The sequence below is a fragment of the Theropithecus gelada genome, chromosome 14 (assembly GCF_003255815.1).
Source record: "Theropithecus gelada isolate Dixy chromosome 14, Tgel_1.0, whole genome shotgun sequence".
NCBI lineage: Eukaryota > Metazoa > Chordata > Mammalia > Primates > Cercopithecidae > Theropithecus > Theropithecus gelada.
This window is the reverse complement of record NC_037682.1, coordinates 35,140,847-35,154,921: the sequence shown is the minus strand read 5'-3', so window position 1 is coordinate 35,154,921 and position 14,075 is coordinate 35,140,847. Positions and strand designations below refer to the sequence as shown.

The window sequence follows — 14,075 nt, the reverse complement described above, 5'->3', positions numbered from 1 at the left end:
GCCAGTCAGTTGGTTTTTCAAAAGGGCAACTATCCTAGATAGTCTGATTGATTTCATCAATTGAAAGGCCTTGAGAGTGGAGCTGAGGTTTCCCAGGAGTAGAAATTCCAACTGTGGACCCCAGCTTTAGCTTCAGCCTGTGTGCAAGAGTTCCAGCCTGAAGTTCCTGACAACCTACCCTACGGATTTGGAATTGCCTGCATAGTCCCCACAATCACATAAACCAATTTCTTGCAAGAAAGATTTAAAAATGTATCTCCTACAAGTTTCTGTTTATCTGGTTTAACCCTGACTGATATAGATTGGGATGTCTGGAAGTGGAGTAAGAAATAACTAAATGTGGAAGTGGCTTTGGAATGGGGCAATGGGTAGAAGCTGAAAGGATTTTGAAGAACATAGCAAATGTCTAGATCGTCTGGGATATACTGTGAGTAGAAATATGGATAATGACTCTACTAGTGAGGATGCAGAAGGAAGTGAAAAGCATGGTGAAGAAAATCCATAGTAAAAATCTACATAACTTTACAGAATACCTAAATCTTCATAAAAGACTGTTGATAGAAATATGGATATTAGAGGCACCCCTGGTGAAGGTTTAGAAGGAAATAAGGAACAAGTAGAAAATGTAGAAAAAGAGGGTCTTGCTTTACAGTGGCAGAAAGTTTACTGGATTTCTGTCTTACAGTTGTGGAAAGCAGAAATTATAAGTAATGGAGTTAGGTATTTAGCTGAGAAGCATTTTAAGCAAATTACTGAAGGTGCAGAATGATTTTGTCACATTGCTTATAATAATACGCAAAAGGAAAGAGATAGGTTGACAAAATAATTGTTAAAGAAAGAGGAACTGGAACTTGGTGATTGGGAAATTCTCATTCGATCCGGATTGGAAAAGATGCTAAAATTAGGAGATTCGCTGTCAGGAAAGACTACTCTGGAGAGAAATTCAAAATGGCTGGACCACATTTTCCTAGTGGCTCAGAAGTATCAAGGGGTGAGAATTTCAATCACACAGAGGTATCCTGGAGAGGGGAGTCATGTGACTCACAGATCTCAGCCATCTAAGTAGAAGCCAGGAATAGAGATGGGATTATCCAGGAAAGATAAATGGAAGAGACTCTTATCTAATGGAGTGAATCCCCAAAATATTCACAGAAGACCCACAAAGCTCTTGAGAATTTTAAACCAACAGAAAGACAGAAATAGAGAGATGATGAAATGAAAGAAGATTGTTGGACTCCTAAAATTCTACAGGCAGGACACAGACTAATAAGACCACTCTGCTACAAACACATGCTATTCCCTTTTTTTTTTTTTTTTTTTTTTTTGAGACAGAGTCTGGCTCTATTGCCAGGCTGGAGTGTAGTGGCGCGATACCGACTCACTGCAACCTCCGCCTCCCGGCTTCAAGCGATTCCCTTGCTGAGGCCTCCCGAGTAGCTGGGACTACAGGCACGTGCCACAGCAACCAGCTAATTTTTTTTTATTATTTTTTTATTTTAGTAGAGACGGGGTTTCACCATGTTGACCAGAATGGTCTCGATCTCCTGACCTCATGATTTGCCCGCCTGGGCCTCCCAAAGTGCTGTGATTACAGGCGTGAGCCACCACGCCCAGCCAACACATGCTATTCTTCATAAAAGAATGGCTCAGAAAATGAAGCCTCAAGTCATAGATTATTCCCAGGTCTTGAAACCTACAGGAGTTTGCCCATTTGGATTTCTAATTTGCTTGGAACTGGTAACTCCTTTTTCCTTACATTTTGTCTTTTTTATTTATTTATTTTTAATGTGACTGTAACTGGTATCCTATCCCTGTTCCACCATTGTATTTTGGGATAAAAACATGTAACTTCTCTTGCACGAAAATGAGAAGAATAAGAGAGCCATGCTTACAAACTCATGGACTTCTAGCCTATATTCTGATCTAGTCAGGATAGTATTCAACATAATAGTTAAAAGCTTCGGATGTGGAGTCAGACTGCCTAAGTTTGAATCCCCACTCACTACTGAGATCTAGACTAGAGTAAGATGCTTTTAACCTCACTGTGTCACAGTTTTCCCATCTGCAATATCACAATAGTAACTGGACCTTTCTTACAGAATAATTGTGAGAAAAAATGTACACAGTGATTGAAACAGTGTTCGACACTGTTACAGAAGAGACTAAAGAAAAAAATACGTTCCCACACCTCACCTTCCCCCATGCACACACACACACACACACACACACACACACACACCAGGAGTGGCATTACAATAATTATGAATAATGTGTAAGATGTTGCTAAGCTCAGAGTCAATTCTAACTGTATGCTTATTTATTGAGATGTTTCACAGCATCAAAAATCACGTTTTTTATTGTAGTTGGCAAAGAAACCAAGTCTAGAAAGGACGTAGAGACAAATCCGAATGGCCCTGCTAATTCATTTAAAAGGCCCAAGGGATGGATGAGAAGCAGTAGCTATTAACTCTTTGGAGGTATTCCTCTCCAGTTTCTGGAAGGCACAAAGAATACTCTGATTAATGTGTTTGAAATATCCTTTCAAAGCTTTGCTTATGCCCTTATTATATTAATTATTTCTGTAAATTAATTTTTCTTCCAGGATCACTCTCCAGAAAAAAAAAATGAATAAATATCATACTAGATTTTTCCATAGCTGAAGCCTACAAATTGAAAACACTGGGAATCAAGAAGTTGGCTACCCTAAGATCAAGGCTAGCCTCATAGATAAGCAGACTCAGTGGTACCTTCCTAATATGGATTTAAGTGGTAATTAGAATATTCAACTTGCCCGAGACTTCATCTAGCCAACTTCTAGAGAGCCTCTGACACTTCAACCCTGTCTTCCTATTATTTTTACTCACAAATTAATTTTGTTCACAAATTGAATTTGTTCATTCATTCATTCATTTTTCAAACAATTATCATCTAACACACACACATACATAGGTATATAGAAACTATGAGGCCTGTGCAAGGCTTATAGAGTCTAGAGATGAATAAAACATTGTCCCTGTCTTTCAGAAGCAAAGACATTAGAACTCTTACAAGAAATGTGGATAACAATTGTCTGTTTCACAGGCTGTTGTGATGATTAAATGAGATAATGAATATAAAGTCCTTTTATAAGTGCAGAATATGATCAATAACTATTTCTTTTTTTTTTTAATTTATTTATTATTATTATACTTTAAGTTGTAGGGTACATGTGCATAACGTGCAGGTTTGTTACATATGTATACTTGTGCCATGTTGGTCTGCTGCACCCATCAACTCGTCATTTACATCAGGTATAACTCCCAATGCAATCCCTCCCCCCTCCCCCCTCCCCATGATAGGCCCCGGTGTGTGATGTTCCCCTTCCTGAGTCCAAGTGATCTCATTGTTCAGTTCCCACCTATGAGTGAGAACATGCGGTGTTTGGTTTTCTGTTCTTGTGATAGTTTGCTAAGAATGATGGTTTCCAGCTGCATCCATGTCCCTACAAAGGACACAAACTCATCCTTTTTTATGGCTGCATAGTATTCCATGGTGTATATGTGCCACATTTTCTTAATCCAATCTGTCACTGATGGACATTTGGGTTGATTCCAAGTCTTTGCTATTGTGAATAGTGCTGCAATAAACATACGTGTGCATGTGTCTTTATAGCAGCATAATTTATAATCCTTTGGGTATATCCCCAGTAATGGGATGGCTGGGTCATATGGTACATCTAGTTCTAGATCCTTGAGGAATCGCCATACTGTTTTCCATAATGGTTGAACTAGTTTACAATCCCACCAACAGTGTAAAAGTGTTCCTATTTCTCCACATCCTCTCCAGCACCTGTTGTTTCCTGACTTTTGAATGATCGCCATTCTAACTGGTGTGAGATGGTATCTCATTGTGGTTTTGATTTGCATTTCTCTGATGGCCAGTGATGATGAGCATTTTTTCATGTGTTTGTTGGCTGTATGAATGTCTTCTTTTGAGAAATGTCTATTCATATCCTTTGCCCACTTTTTGATGGGGTTGTTTGTTTTTTTCTTGTAAATTTGTTGGAGTTCTTTGTAGGTTCTGGATATTAGCCCTTTGTCAGATGAGTAGATTGCAAAAATTTTCTCCCATTCTGTAGGTTGCCTGTTCACTCTGATGGTAGTTTCTTTTGCTGTGCAGAAGCTCTTTAGTTTAATGAGATCCCATTTGTCAATTTTGGCTTTTGCTGCCGTTGCTTTTGGTGTTTTAGACATGAAGTCTTTGCCCATGCCTATGTCCTGAATGGTACTACCTAGGTTTTCCTCTAGGATTTTTATGGTATTAGGTCTAACATTTAAGTCTCTAATCCATCTTGAATTAATTTTCGTATAAGGAGTAAGGAAAGGATCCAGTTTCAGCTTTCTACTTATGGCTAGCCAATTTTCCCAGCACCATTTATTAAATAGCGAATCCTTTCCCCATTTCTTGTTTCTCTCAGGTTTGTCAAAGATCAGATGGCTGTAGATGTGTGGTATTATTTCTGAGGACTCTGTTCTGTTCCATTGGTCTATATCTCTGTTTTGGTACCAGTACCATGCTGTTTTGGTTACTGTAGCCTTGTAGTATAGTTTGAAGTCAGGTAGCGTGATGCCTCCAGCTTTGTTCTTTTGACTTAGGATTGTCTTGGAGATGCGGGCTCTTTTTTGGTTCCATATGAACTTTAAAGTAGTTTTTTCCAATTCTGTGAAGAAACTCATTGGTAGCTTGATGGGGATGGCATTGAATCTATAAATTACCTTGGGCAGTATGGCCATTTTCACGATATTGATTCTTCCTATCCATGAGCATGGTATGTTCTTCCATTTGTTTGTGTCCTCTTTTATTTCACTGAGCAGTGGTTTGTAGTTCTCCTTGAAGAGGTCCTTTACATCCCTTGTAAGTTGGATTCCTAGGTATTTTATTCTCTTTGAAGCAATTGTGAATGGAAGTTCATTCATGATTTGGCTCTCTGTTTGTCTGTTATTGGTGTATAAGAATGCTTGTGTTTTTGCACATTAATTTTGTATCCTGAGACTTTGCTGAAGTTGCTTATCAGCTTAAGGAGATTTTGGGCTGAGACAATGGGGTTTTCTAAATATACAATCATGTCATCTGCAAAGAGGGACAATTTGACTTCTTCTTTTCCTAACTGAATATACAGTTCCTTGACATGTGGGCCTCCCAATTGGATAGCTTGCTTCATCAAAATCAGGGAGATCAAGGCAGAGAGAGTGCACTTGCAAGATGGAAATTGCAATCTTTTGTAGCCTGTCTGTGAAGGTGGCATCTCATCACCTTTTTCATAGTCTATTGGTTCGAAGCCAGGCACTGGATTCAGCCCATATTCAAAGCAAGAAGATTACCCAAGAATATAAATACTGGAGTGGAAATAAATGAGGCCCACATCAGACACCGCGTACCCACACTACTCATGTAAACTCAACTCCTCATTTCACAGATGAAGAAATTGAAGCTCAGAAACAGCAGGTGGCTTATGTAAGATCACATAGCCAGTCTACTTCCCTGACTAGAATTCTAATGCCCTTTCTATTACATCATTGTAAAATTCTCTCCATTTGATCTCTATTGCAGACATCATAAACAATATATCAATTGAAAACAGAAGAACAAAACATGCTCTGATGGAATAAGAGCAAATAAGTTTATCATATCCAAACTCTAGTTTTTAAAAAATAAACCATTTGCTTAATCATCATTGTAATCAAGAACCCAAGAGACAAAAAAGCAATATAATAGTTCCAACAATCATTCATTTATTTGGTGCTCTGTTCAAATAACACAAAGATAAGCATTTTTCTTTTGGATCTCAACATACACTCTATAAGGCAATTTTCCTACCTCTTTACCAGGAGAATGTACATTTCTTCTTGACCTAGTGAGGCTCTCTGTGTATTTTCAAAACTAAACGTACCTTGTAAAAATATATTATAGACCTCAAGTAATATTTATTTCCCAGAGAGCTGAATAGAAAAAGCTAAATCATACACTTATTTCTGTTTCAGTACATATTTATTTAGCACTGACTGTATATAAGGTATGTGTCTGGCTCTAAGGAATCAGTGGTGAACAAGCCAGAAGGGATTATTGTTGCAATGGTCTTTCAGATATACCAGGGAAAACAGACATGTTTTAAACATTATAGATAATTAATTAGTGTGTAAAGTGGCTTTGAAGGTAGAAGATAGAGTGTTATGGGAGAATATAACTGTGGGTCTTAACTGAATCTGGGGAGATAGAAAGACATGATAATTAAGCTGAAACTGTACAGGGCATAGAAATTTGCATATTCTGTTCCTTCTAAACAAATTTGGAAAACAAAAGCGTTCCAGATAAAGTCTCCAAAGTGAGGAAGTTTATTTTGATTTGATTTTGTAAGATCAAATTATAGATCAGATCATAGAAAATAGAGATAAAAATTACAAATCATCTTTACATATGACTGGGAACTAGCTATATAGTCATCATTGACTATATGCTGTTGCTGCAACAGTTTTAATGGATCCCTGGGTGTGTCAAACTTGGCAGTTTGGGCTAAAAGTTAATCATCACTGTAATCAAGAACCCAAGAGACAAAAATGCAATGTATTAGTTAATAACAATATAATTTAACCCTTGACAAAGGGTATATCTCTGGAGAGCAGAGCTCATAGATCCCCCCCTTCCTTACTTAAAGCAGGGTGGATATCCTGTTATTGACTTTGAAACAATTTCCCAAATTTCCAAAATGAATCCAAGATAAGGGTATGTCTTGTGAGTTGAGAAGGGATGGTATTCAGGACAGCTTAGTACTGTTTGTGGGGAACAGAAACTCCAAGAAGTGTGGGGGCGTAAGCAAACTTCCCAAGAAGGAGAGGTTTTAAAGATTAATCACTGGTAATTTTCATTAATGATGAGTCATTAGTGATAAATCATTCATGATCATCTTCCCGACAACGATGGATGAAGGGCTGCATCAGAACAGAGAGTTCTGTGCAAAAGCCAGAATGCCAGCTACTCAAGAGAACTGGGCCCCAGGACCGTAAGGTACCCCAGGAGAGTAACATATTTGCTGAATAGGAAATAAAGTTCTCCCAAAGGAAGCCACTTTTCAAAGCACTTTTTACAGTGCCATCTAGTGGAGATTAAAATTACTGCACAATTGTCCCACTGCTTGGGTTCTAGTCCTTGCTCTGATCCCAACAACTCAATTCAAATGCTGATTCCAGCTCCAAAATTCCAGCATGCCTTTATTTAGTGAGCAAAACCAAACATTTTCTTTTTTGTCATGACATTGACCTGTAAATCTAATTTAACTATAAAATGAAGAAAAACAAGAGCTACTGCTAAGTGTTGTTAAACAGATTAAAATAAATTACTTTTAAACGCTAGAATGGGTGAACTTGGTTAATGGAAAATAGAGGCAGAAGAGGAGGAGAGAGACTCTTAACACAGTAAAGAGTAAAGAGTAAAGACGGTAAATGGTAAATATGAGCTGGTCATGAGCTTCCTTAGCTGCACCAATGTAACAGAGAGATGTCCTGGTGGAGAGGATACAGGCTTTGGAATAAAGGTGGGTCTAAAGCTGGCTCCACTACTTAATAGTGTCTGACAATATAAAAAAGGCTTACTCTCTGTGAATCTTCATTCCTTCATCGATTAAAAAGAAGAAGGTGATGGCTACACCTACCACCTGTGGATATTGCCATTAGAAGATGCTTATGGATGCTAATCCCCTTCCTATCATCTGCATTAAACCCTCAGCTGGTTTTAGAGCGCAAACAATCCATTCTTTTCTATGAGACCTCTTGAACTAGGTCTTCACTCTTCCAAATCTTCCTAATCCCTCTCCCTCCACTTCTTATTCTGACTCTCCTCATCCTAATAAATCAACTTGTTCCAATCTGACTGCTAGTGACAAGTCAGAGATCTCTGGCTAGTCTTTTCCCAGAAGCTGGTGGAAGGCTATTTGTGCTTCTGCTTGCTCCATACAGAAAATCTATAGTGATCGTTGTTCCCATGGGTCAACCAACACAGAGAAGAAAGCTGCAGCCAGCTGCCGACTCTTAATCAGGAAGAGTTTGCTCAGCTGGTCCTTCTTCAACCACATTTCCCTCTTATTCTTCTCTCACCTTCAAAGTTTTCTGTTTTTCTTCACCAAGACATCAGTCTGTTGCCCTCACAGCATGACATGGCTTTTTGCCTTTTTATCCTATACGTATAAGTCAGTAATGCCCTGTAGCTGGGCAAACAATAAAGAAGGACAAGGTTTTACTTCAATGCTGAGAAAAATAAGTATATGTCCCCTATTTTTCTGTAAACACTCATCTTTGTTGGAGAAAGTGTCATCATTTCAAAAAAAAAAGGCTTCCCTCCTCCCTGATACTGGTTTGGCCCTCTCAGAGGTAGAAATAATATTTTCCTCAGCAAAGGTGATTTTCTTCCCATGAGGCCTATAGACAACCAAATTGATTTTTCAGGCCAAAACCATTTCAACGTCTATTTATCTTCTCAGGATGATGTCCTTCAGCAAATCATTTTGTCAACTCTTTGGTGTGGGTTTTTGTAACAGAGAAGATTGTAGTCATCATACTTAAAAATAAATAAATAAATTCCATCTTTCTTCTTTGCTGAAAGCACTATTCAACCCAGCCTTTAAAACAGAAAATTCTAGGTATGAAATAAAACATTGACCTTTATGTTAAGGAAAAAATAAAATGTTGAGGTTTGTTTTTTTTTTTTTTTCGTTTTTTTACTCTTCAGATTGGTTTTTCCCACTAGTTCTACAAAAATGACTTTATAGGTAAAATTTAGCAAAGGTGAGAGGGGGAAGTTGCAAAAAGAAAAAAAGCTATATTAAGGATCCAATTTTCACATTTATTTTTCTCCCCATTTGTATATTGAGGAAGAGCCTTGAGACATGAATTTTACTTTTTTACTATAAAAATCAATGCATACCCTGGTTAAAAAAGAAACAACAAAAAGTTTCCCTTCACCATTACCTCCAGACACACTCTACATATACAGCTTTACGTATATAAGTATATGCAGAGTTCAAATCCTATTATCTTGCTTTTTCTATATAATATATTTTGGAAATCTTTTTATTCCAAGACTCATAAGTCTATTTTTAGCTAGTTGGATATCATGAATTTTTACGCATATATCATGATTTATTTACCCAGACCCTGGCTGACATTTTTTCAGAAATTTTAGCAAATAGCAATTACCAATGAAGCTTCAAAGAACATCCTTTAAAATATATCTTTGTGTTTTTGAATTGGTAAATCTGCATGATATATTTGAAGATTAAAATTGTTAGGTCGACATAATGAGGAGGTTAGTAAAAACAGTGCAAAGCATTTCAGTTGAGAGGTTTGCAAGTTAAATTAACAGTAGATGCTGAGCTCCTAATATATCTATTCCAATCTTTAAAGAGGACCAATAGAAATAAAAGCCACTATGTGGCGTCTTTTTTGAGTAGGCAATAACTTGGACTCAGGTTGAAAACCGTCTCCTTAGCTGCATGATATCTTTTGCTAAGGAGACAGATTGCAACTTCAGTCCAAGTTAATTGCCTGTTCAAACAAGACACAGAATTAGTTTGTCTCCATCAACAAATGAATGGATAAAGGTGGTGATATGTACACAATGGAATACTACTCAGCCTTAAAAAAGAAGAAAATATTGTCATTTGTGACAACATGACTGAACTTGGAGGACATTATGTTAAGTGAAATAAATCAGGCACAGAAATACAAATACCACATAATCTCACTTACACACTTAGAATCTAAAATAAAGTTGAACTCATAGAAGTAAAGAGGAAGATGGTGGTGTTACCAGGGGCTGGGGGGAAGGGGTGGCAGTAGCTAAAGTTGGGGAGATGTTGCTGAAAGGATGCCAACTTTCAGTTAGCTAGGAATAAATTCAAGAGATCTATTGTACAACATGGTGACTGTAGTTAATAACAATGTATTGTATTATTCAAAATTGCCAAAAGAGTAGATTTTAAGAGTTCTCACCACCTAAGTATGTGAAGTGACATATACATTAATTAGCTCAATTTATCCATTCCACAATGTACATATTTTTAAAGGACATAATAAATACATACATTTTTTATTTGTCAACTAAATAAATAAAATGTTTAAAAAATTAAGTCCTGAAGACAGTAAAATAATACCTTTAAAGTGCAGAAGGAAAGAAAAGGAAAAGGAAAGGGAAAAGAAAGGAGGAAAGAGAAGGTCATCTCCAAATAATTGATAACTAACAGATTTTTTCACCAGAAGATATGCCCTACAAGAAATGGTAAAGGTACTTAGACAGAAAGAAAATGATACCAGATGGAATCTCAGAGTTTTAAAGATGGAATGAAAAGCATCAGAAATGGTAAATATTTTGGCAAACATAGAAAGACTATTTTTCTTCTTTTTTTTTTACTGACACAGATGTACATTTTTGGGAGTACATATGATAATTTAATACATTCATATAATGTATAAAGATCAAGTCAGGGTAACTGGGATAGCCATCACCTTAAATATTCGTCTTTTATGCTAGAAACATTCAGATCATTCTCATCTATTTTAAAACGTACAATAGATTATTGCTAACATAATCACTTTACTGATCAATTGAACATTGTCTTATTTCTTCGAATCATATCTTGTTTTTTTTGATTGTTTGTTTGTTGTGTTTGTTTTGAGATGGAGTCTGTCTCCCAGACTTGAGTGCAGTGGCGCAATCTCGGCTCACTGCAACATCTGCCTCCCGGGTTCAAGCTATTCTCCTGCCTCAGCCTCCTGAGTAGCCGGACTACAGGTGTGTGCGGCCACGCCTGGCTAATTTTTGTATTTTTAGTAGAGACTGGGTTTTGTTTTCCTGTGTTGGCCAGGCTGGTCTTGATCTCCTAATTTCAAGGGATCCTCTCACCTCTGCTTCCCAAAGTGCTGGGATTACAGGTGTGAGCCACTGCATCCAACCTAACTGTATATTTGTACCCATTAATCCAGTGGTCCCCAATATTTTTGGCACGAGGGACTGGTTTGATATAAGCCAATTTTCCATTTCTCCACGGATGGGAGTGGGGGAACGGATGTGGGTGGTTTCAAGATGAAACTGTTCCACCTCAGATTACCAGGCATTAGTTAGATTCTTATAAGGAGCACACAACCTAGATCCCTCGCATGCACAGTTCATAACAGGATTTGTGCTCCCGTGAGAATTTACTGTCGCAGCTGATCTGACTTGAGGTACAGCTCAGGCAGTAATGCTCGCTCATCCACTCATCTCCTGCTGTGCCCTGGGTTCCTAACAGACCAGTACTGGTCCAGAACTTGGGGGATACGGACCCCTGAATTGATCACCCTTTTTTCCCCTCCTCCCTACTACCCTTCCTGGCCTCTGATAACTACCAATCTACTCCTATCTTTGTGATATCCACTTTTTAACTCCCACATATGAGTGAGAACACATAGTATTTGTCTCTCTGTGCTTGACTTATTTCAATTAACATAATAACCTTCAACTCCATCCATGTTGCTGCAAATGGCAGCATTTTATTACTTTTATGGTTGAATAATATTCTATTGTATAAAGGTGCCACATTTTATTTATCCATTCCTCTTCTGATGGACTCTTAGGTTGATTCCATATCTTGGCGATGGTGAATAGTGGTAAAATAAACAGGAGAGGGCAGACAGCTCTTTAATATATTGATTTCCACTGTATTGGATATATACCCAGTGGTGGAATTGCTGGATCATATGGTAGTTCTACTTGTTGTTTTTCAGGGAACTTCTGTATTAGTTTCCATAGTACTTGTACCAATTTACATTGCTACCAATAGTGTGTGTGTTCCTAAGTAGAATGGTTGGAAGAAGTATTCATGCTAGAAGGCTCTGAATAACAATACTACTAATACAGAGGATACCAACCATAAAATACTATAGGGCCAAGCAGGTGAAAATAATTCAGTGAAATAGGTCACATGCAAAACCAAAAAGAATTAAGGACCAAGTTAAATTGGAAGCATATGCCCTATCTAAACAAATACTGCTCAGCTATCACCGATGGTCTTCACACAGAAATGTAGCCCTATATTGCTGAGTCTCTGAATTTTTCAAGATCTCAATTGTGACATAATTACTTAGTTTTTAAAACACTCTGTGCCCCAAACAGATAATATCTGAGTGCTAAAGGCAACCAGTGAACTGCCCATTTGTGACCCTTTTTCTAATATTTTTAGTACTCTCAGCTTGTCTTGGTAGAGAGGCCTTCTTATCAAATGTATGGCAAAAGCTACCCCAACTCAAGCTTTATTTTTAGCCTTTTAGAACCCAAGACTTGTGATTTCCATTGGTGCAAATACCTTGTAAATTCTTTCAGAAAAGAATGAATGACAAAAAGTGTGTCCAAATAGAATTTTGTAAACTTACATTTTTCTTTTAAGATCTCTCGGGCTGGGGCCTGCGGTACGCCGCTTCAGTGAGGGGCTCCACTGCAGCCACCCGGCTTGCTGCCTTCCTGGGCGCCACTCCCCCAGGTGACCCGACGCGACGCGCCAGTAGCGCAGCATCGATTCCTCTCGGGCTCTTGGGCGCTGCTCTGAGCAGCGTCACCCTTTACACCAGAAAGCTGGCGGGCACTATGGGGAAAAAACAAAACAAGAAGAAAGTGGAGGAGGTGCTAGAAGAGGAGGAAGAGGAATGTGTGGTGGAAAAAGTTCTCGACCGTCGAGTGGTAAAGGGCAAAGTGGAGTACCTCCTAAAGTGGAAGGGGTTCTCAGATGAGGACAACACATGGGAGCCAGAAGAAAACCTGGATTGCCCCGACCTCATTGCTGAGTTTCTGCAGTCACAGAAAACAGCACATGAGACAGATAAATCAGAGGGAGGCAAGCGCAAAGCTGATTCTGATTCTGAAGATAAGGGAGAGGAGAGCAAACCAAAGAAGAAGAAAGAAGAGTCAGAAAAGCCACGAGGCTTTGCTCGAGGTTTGGAGCCGGAGCAGATTATTGGAGCTACAGACTCCAGTGGAGAGCTCATGTTCCTGATGAAATGGAAAAACTCTGATGAGGCTGACCTGGTCCCTGCCAAGGAAGCCAATGTCAAGTGCCCACAGGTTGTCATATCCTTCTATGAGGAAAGGCTGACGTGGCATTCCTACCCCTCGGAGGATGATGACAAAAAAGATGACGAGAATTAACGCTCCTGAGTACCAGCCCCTGTCACATCTGACTGGGTTTCAAGTGGGAAGGGAAGGAGTTCTACTTGTCTTGACACCATAGAGGTGGCTTGAGAAGATGTCCTTGAAGAGCCAGTATAGTTTCTGTGCCCTGCAGCAGCCCAAGTGCTTTAAAGCCATTTCAAGCTGTATAGTTTGCATACCCATCCCAGTGGAGGGGAAAGGGGGTAAGTGTTTCAAGGCAACCTTTTCTGCACTTTGCTGAGAAAAGCAAAGGGCCTTCTATGAAGGACAAAACTTGCAGAATTGGGTGTGTGGGAGAGCAAAAAAATACTGTAGATCTTCAAAGAGCATCTCCACAACCCACAGCCTTCTTCCCAATAGTGTTAACTCTGCATTTTTACAGGGTAGCATGTGTGTAGTCTTTGGCTATTACTGGTGTATTATTTGGGGGAGGGATGGGGAGGGGAGAAAGGGAGATGGGTAGCATCACTTTGATTAACATTTGGGGCCTGATAGAGGAAATGGTGAAGCAATGGAAAAGAACAGACAACTAATGATTTGCTTCTATGTCCAGAATATTTTACCTTAAAAAAAAATGTCATTGGCACCATAAATAAGGACTGTGAGAGACTGTTTAAAAGCTGTGAATGTCTGAAACCTATAAGCCAAGGTGTTCCCTGCCTAAACTTATTGCTGTTCCCACAAAGGACTAAGCCATTTCATAAGTTACCAAAGTTGCCATTTTGGAGATGGAAATTGATGAGGAGGGAAAGTCTTTTATTGGAGAGTATACAGTACAAGCAGATCATTCTGTCTCAGAGGTGCTAATAAAATTAGAAGACCCTTTCTTTTCCAGTAACGAAGTTATAAATATCAGCTTGTTCATCCAA

At 38.7% G+C, this 14,075-nt stretch overlaps 1 pseudogene across 1 annotated transcript; it reads left to right on the top strand.

Annotated features, from left to right (window-relative positions):
- Positions 1-12,459: 12,459 nt before the first annotated feature.
- LOC112607250 lies at positions 12,460-13,781 on the top strand (annotated as a pseudogene). The gene has a single exon (XR_003115757.1). The product of XR_003115757.1 is annotated as a chromobox protein homolog 1 pseudogene (transcript).
- Positions 13,782-14,075: the final 294 nt, after the last annotated feature.